Here is a 6,937-nt window from a genome sequence, read left to right as displayed (position 1 = left end):
TTAAAGCTTCAGATCAAAATCTTTTTGAAGATCAAATCTACACACCACTTGTTGCTCCCCCTAAGAAATATAATCAAGTTGTTTTTCAAATGCATACACAAGATCTATCCATGCATAAGATTAAGAAAAAAATTTCACATTCTATTTAAGCATCATATTATATTTATGCATCATAATCTCATCAATCAATGAATCATTCTCCCCATTTTTGTCACGAGTTGACAAAGGAAGATATAAGGAAAGGAAGCAATATCACATAGGCAGATTAATGAAGCACATTAAGGGCGTGTTTGGATCGCAGGCACATTTCGTATTGCATTGTTTTATTATTAAAAAATACAATATCGGTCGTTTGAAATGGATTTGAAATCCGCCGTTGTACATGGCGGGCGATTATAGCGCCGAACTAGAACAGTCTGGACACGCATTATTTACGTACATTACCAAAACATCGGGCAGTGCAGCGCCCTCATTTCACTGCACCGCCTCTGTAAAGAGAGAAGACCTTCATTCGCAACGTGCTTCGCTAGTCCATCTCTCCTTCCTGTGCCTTCGTTCTTCTTCTCCGTCTGTCTCAACCCTTTTGCGAGAGGATTGGATGTCATTACAGCCATGTCTGAGACGTAAAGACAGTTGTTAGCATTGTCTTCTTCGCTTACGTTGAAGATGGGATGTCTTCATCTTAGGTTGATCTTGCCATAAATCTCCTTCTTCTCTTGCCCAAAATAGCTTACCCTAAGGGCAGAAGTGAAAGAAGGTATATGATTTTCTTCCCACTATACATTCTGGGACAACAGGTGATCATCGTTTTAAATTAATCGTATCCATCCTTTCATTGATGGATACCATTTCTCTTCGTATACCCTCTTTTACAGAAGGAGATGAGTATTTGTGTAGACACTTCTCTCCTATACCCTATGCAGAGGGTGTATCCTGTTATACTTTTCAATCCGATTTTGTTCATTGTCTAGATCTACATGAGGTGTATGCATATCTGAACTGAATCCGGTTGATGGATTCACCTCATGACTTGTGGGACATGACCACTGCATGTCATACACTGTTGATGGATTTATGATTTCCATCTACCGATGCTTACTCTTTTTCGTATATGCCTATATCAGAAGCTTTTATCTTCCATTTTATTCCATCCAAAAACCTCTGTTCTATTATATTTTTCAAGGGTTTGTTTCTTGTAGTGGTGCATTGATTGTAGAAGGTGATACGCCATCCTCAATATTACAATGTCTCAATGTATCATTCGAGTAAATGCATGTCAAAACCCTAGTTTCTATTTATTATTGTCTATAATGCTATGAATATTTTTCGCATATGATATGTGTCTGAAAGGCTAGCAGACCAGATTTCTTGAGTGTTGTAAGCTATATTTTTCATATTGCTGGAATATCGTTTCCATTCTATTTTTAAATTTCTTGTTGAAATTAGAATACTTTACAGAATTGTCTGTCGACCACTGATGCAGAAAACGATATTTGCATATGTGCAGATCGTCATACTAATCAGTTTATTTTCACTTTAACAAAAAACAGACGTGCGTATGCATACTCTGCTGATTCATGCCTAAAATCAATACATATTTATGAGGGCATCATCTATTTTATGATATATGTAATTTTCCAACTAAGGACTATTAAACTTTCCCTAATCAATAACTCATTTTTTTCACTCTATCATGCCAGAATGCAAAGACTACATGCATTTATTATACCCCAAATTTATATATATCTCATATGTGTCATTCTTGTTAAAAAATCATATGTTGTATGTCTTTTTTTTTTTTAAAAATTTTGAGTATACTTTAATTCATTGTTGTACATATACTCCAGTTATGTCATATGCATTAACAATTATAAAATAACTGAGAAGAATAATAGGTGAAGCCCCCATTTGTCTAAATGGGGTCTCATAGTGGGGACTTCAGCGGAGATCAATCTTCTAGTAGTGAATGGAATGAAATGAAATAGTTGATGCATTAACTGCGATCGTAGCGGCTATGTGTGTTATGGGAGCTGCTAAATATTACTGGCATTATTGTATGAATGCATCGCTTAGAGGTGGTGATATTTAGAGAAATAGATTCGTAAATGGAATCATTAAAAAGAGCGACATTGACTGTTTAACACAGTTAAGGATGGGTTGAGATAAGTTCTTCGAATTATGCTTTCTACTGAGAGATTGAAATTTACTTTCGGATTCAAGGATGTGTAGTTTGGAGGAACAAGTGGTATTGTTCCTACATATAATAGGCCACAATGTACGAAACTGGGTCATTGGTCATTGCTTTTGCAGGTCTAGTGAGACCGTTAGTCGTCATTTTCAAAGAGTTCTTGATACTGTAATTAGACTTTATCTGAAATATATGAAGTTTTCAGGTTTACATACACTAAGAGAGATATCTAATAATCCTATGTGGTTATCATATTTTCAAGTAAAATAATCAGTGATATACTGATTTGTATGGAATTAACTATGTGCTAATTTGTAAATAACAACTTAAAAGTCATAACAATATTTTTATAGGATTGTATTGGGGCACTCGATGGGACTGATATACTTGCACATTTTTCCAACGAAGCAAGTGCCACCTTTCGAAATGAAAAAGGTTTTTTGTCTTAGAATGTAATGGTAGCTTGTACTTTTGATATGAAATTTGTATACATGCTTGCAGGTTGGGATGGTTCGACATCTGATGCTCGTGTTTTGCATAATGCGTTAACTCGTCGACCAGATTGTTTCCTTATTCCTCATGGTAACTAAACACTGATGTAATTTCCTAAGAAAAAATAGTAGAACATATTATGTACAGATTTATAATACCCATATGTTAGTTTGTATAGGGAAGTACTATGTCGTTGATGCGAGTTATGCACATTCCCCTGGGTTTATTGCACCTTATTGAGGTATCAAATATCATTTGAATGAGTTTCGTACCGGATGAAAGCCTGCAAATAAGAAAGAACTCTTCAATTATCGTTATGCACAGCTACGAAATGTCATTGAACGTTGTTTCAGACTCTTGAAAGGCTTTTTTCCTATACTTTGTGTAGCACCATAGTTCAAGTTTAAAACTCAAGTAAAGATTTTTATAGCCTTTTGTGTTATACACAACTTCATCCGTGTCTGTGTTAAAGACGGATTTACAGAAACAGTTGAGGATATTGTGGGCAGTGCTGATGAAATATGCCATCTCCTGTGGACGTAAGCTCAACCAAAGAAGATCGTGCTTTATCTCACGTGGCAGATAAAGTAAGAGAAGAGTGGACGAAAAAGATATATGACATTGCAGATAGGATGTGGAATGACAGTCTCCCTCGGACTCGACAGCGTCATTGACTTTGCCTTGCTACTGTTTATGTATTATGCTATTTGTGTAACAGCAAATTGTTTTTTTTTTTTTAAAATTGTGTTTGGTTGGTGGGATTTTTAACTGGATTTTATGCATTTGATAGTTACTTTATCATGCATTGATATTATTATGACAGTAAATTTAATATTGATCGCATGCCATATAACAGTAGCTGTCATATTATATTTCAGCATGCCTTAATCTTTACTTTATGTGGTTTCGTTTAAACTGCAATTAAGTTTTTATTTTAAGTATTCCTATTCCCATTAACTGTTACAAATGCATAGGTAATATGAATTTCTTACGAAGTACATATAAGGGAAAAATGTATTTGATTGAGATGGGTTCCCCAGGATGTGAGACAAGCTCCTCCCCAAAAAAACATAGCATCACCGAGTAAGCTTATTAGTAGCCCCAGTAGGAAAAATCTGACAAGTGGCAGCAAAAGTAAACGTTCAGTTGTTAGGAAAACTAGGCGGATTCAATGGACAGACCATATGGACAATGCATTATTTGATGCACTAGTAGAACAAGTAAACCTCGGGAGGAAAAGTGATATGGGATTCAAACCGGAGGCTTATAAGGCCACCATAACAGAAATTTCTGATAGATGTGGTATTGATATTGAAAACAAAGATATTTCTAACCGCTTGCAGATGTTAAAAAGTTTTTTTTTTGGGCCGTGCAAGACATGTTGAATACCTCTGGATTTGGATGAGACTGTGAAAATAAAATGGTGACGGTGACAGACGAAGTGTGGGATGGGTACACTTCTATTAGTAATATTCAAAAATTATTTGTTACACCTTTCGTTCAGTTTTATTCATTACAATATGTTAATAACTTCGTATTTCACTTTTTACAGTCTCACCCATTCACCAAAAGAGTGCGTGGCAAACATATTGACAAATATAACGATCTGTCATTCATGTTCAGGAACGACTGTGCTCATGGGTCTTTTGCGAGCACAGCTTACTCATCACCACTTTCGGGTTGCTGACGAAGTAGAAATGAGTTAAATTCTTACTCTAATTCAGATCAATATGGGACTGATACAGTTCGCCTTTCTTCAGAGTCTGGGGAGGACCACGACAGTGGTTCAGCCCCTCATATCAATGATGCATCTAATCGGTTGAATAGGGTTAATGCAGTAAATGTGGATACCTCAAGGGGGTTCAAGAACACTCATTCTACTGTTACCGGCTTATCCCGTCAAAAAAGGGGCAAGCCGAGTAATGTAATCGGTGATCGAATGGGTGAAATAGCTGATGCCGTGAAGTCTCTCACTATTACAATGTCCCAGGGTAGGAAAATGACCTAAGTCCAGAAAATTCTAAGCATACTTGAAGAGGTAGAGGGACTCAGCCCTGAAGATCAACTGCGTGCTGCACGGATGATGTAGGGAGACCTTGTCAGTGCCGAGTTTTTCATGAAGATGGGCCATGAGAGGTGTAAGGAGTGGGTGCAAAAACTCCTTGAACGCAGTGGTCTTATTTAAAAAAACTTTGCCTTTGATACTTTGGTTATGGGTTCTTGAACAAATTGTTTTATTTTTCTTTTCTTTTTAAAATGTGCTGTATAAATGTTATGGTTGGATGGGTTTGGAGGCTGTGGGATTTAGGCTTGCTTGCGCTGTTCTTCTAACAGTTAATTTTAGATTGTAATGGTGTTGATGGTTGCACCATCCAAAAGTTATTTTTATTTATATCTGCTTATATTGATCATCCTTTTATGGTCAAGATACCTGCTATAGGTCTTTTACATAACGCAGGAACCTATTGTGATGTCTGCCTCAGACTATCAGAATAGATGTCTTCAGTCATCTTTAATTGATATATTGCTCACTGTAGGTTATAAATATATAACAGGAACTCGCTGTGATGTTTGCCTCAGACCTGCAGACCAAATTTCTTTAATTGTCTTCAATTGATATATTATCCAATGTATGGTTCAGTTGTTAATTTAAGAACCTGGTGTGATGTCTGCCTCAGATTGCTTCTGAGATCGTTCAGATTGATTGGATTTGATGCTGCTATTTCCTTATTAAGAAATTTCATTTATCTCCATATTTTAGCTTCTATCTTTTATATTCTGACATCTCAATCGTAATGCTGCCATCTCACTAATCAGCTATTGATAAATATAATGAACAGAGATGATTACTTCTTCTTACAGTCATAATTGTGGTGTCACAATCTGACTTCATGTAATGATACTGGGTTACGTATGCATACTGCTTATATATAAAGAGGGTCTAAATATATATACACATCAAGCATGAATTTTTTGCATCATTTAGATGGGTATATTTGAGAAGAGTTTGTGATTGAAGTGAATGTTTTTTGCAGGTGAGAAAACGAGAATACTATATGACCACATGAGTTGTTCTTAGTTTTATATAAGACCTGGGATACTCCATGACCACACAATGCACTTCAATTCTGACAACGTGTTTTATTTGTAGGTAGAAATTGGTAAATACTGTGTCGTATTTGTGGGTAGAGTGCCGAGAATATATGATAACTGGGAGGATGCTCGGGAAGAGGTTGAAAGATTCAGCGGGTCCAGACACCGATCGTTCAGAACACACGGTGAGGCTGTCACAGTGTGGACCACATTCAAGGTATGAACCTAAATTGTATACGAAAAATTCTGAAAACATGTTTAAGAATTTATGGTTACTATCAGATTCATCCATTGTATCTGAGGTGTAACAATAACTTGATTACATGTATTTAGGCCACTCTCCAGCAAGTTGGTTCGGGCAACACCTGTGGTGTACATAACAAGGCGTCATCAAGCATGACAGAAAGAATATCGGAAAGAGTTGAAGGTGGTTCCGCTCCCTTTCAGCCACCGCCAAGCACTGACGAACATCAAAATAGAGTACATGGATCTGACGTCTCGATATCGGACATGAATCGAAATACTGATGACGAAGGGATTTTGAACGACATCATCAAAATTCTTATTAGAGTCGTGCTTATATACGCAGTAGTTGCATGGTTTTTTTCAAGTTTTTGATGATATGGGATCATTAGGTGGGGTGTGGCCGATATGGTAATTTGAAATGAGTGGAGAAAGCTCAGTACCAGTGAGGCGTATTCTTTTTAAGACTGTAATTTTTTTTTGTTACACCCTCAAAACACTGGTCACCCCTTCTTTTTTTTTTTTCCTTTTCATTTTATGGCCAAATCATTTTTTTATTTGTATTTATCGTATTGTATGTGTACTGTTATTTCTGACTTTGTTTGTTTGCTTCATTTAAACATCAGTTCTTTAATTTTTAGTAATTTTTCATTGGGTAAGTCTGTGATGTGTCTATGTGAAAGTAGAATCTCAATTTCAGCCACAATAATCAGTGGATGGATATCCAACACTACAAACTCCATTGGCCCACTCTATAGTGATATCGGTATCCTATATATTGATTAGATCATAGAGGGCCAGATGAACTGCCTATAGAAGCAGACAGATTGATCCTTATAATCTATGTTACATCCAGAATAGGCCTAAAATTAGGTGTCATACTGTATGTTAATTAATATAGGTTGATTGACGGTTTGGATG

At 36.3% G+C, this 6,937-nt stretch overlaps 1 long non-coding RNA gene across 1 annotated transcript; it reads left to right on the top strand.

Moving 5' to 3' along the window:
- The first annotated feature begins 508 nt into the window (after positions 1-508).
- On the top strand, positions 509-6,710 carry LOC131225334 (uncharacterized). Its single transcript, XR_009161307.1, has 4 exons — positions 509-757; positions 1,508-1,552; positions 5,716-5,990; positions 6,107-6,710. It is a non-coding gene; the product is annotated as an uncharacterized LOC131225334 (long non-coding RNA).
- Positions 6,711-6,937: the final 227 nt, after the last annotated feature.

The sequence above is a fragment of the Magnolia sinica genome, chromosome 14, assembly GCF_029962835.1.
Source record: "Magnolia sinica isolate HGM2019 chromosome 14, MsV1, whole genome shotgun sequence".
In the NCBI taxonomy this organism is placed as follows: domain Eukaryota; kingdom Viridiplantae; phylum Streptophyta; class Magnoliopsida; order Magnoliales; family Magnoliaceae; genus Magnolia; species Magnolia sinica.
This window is presented reverse-complemented; position numbering and strand designations above follow the sequence as displayed.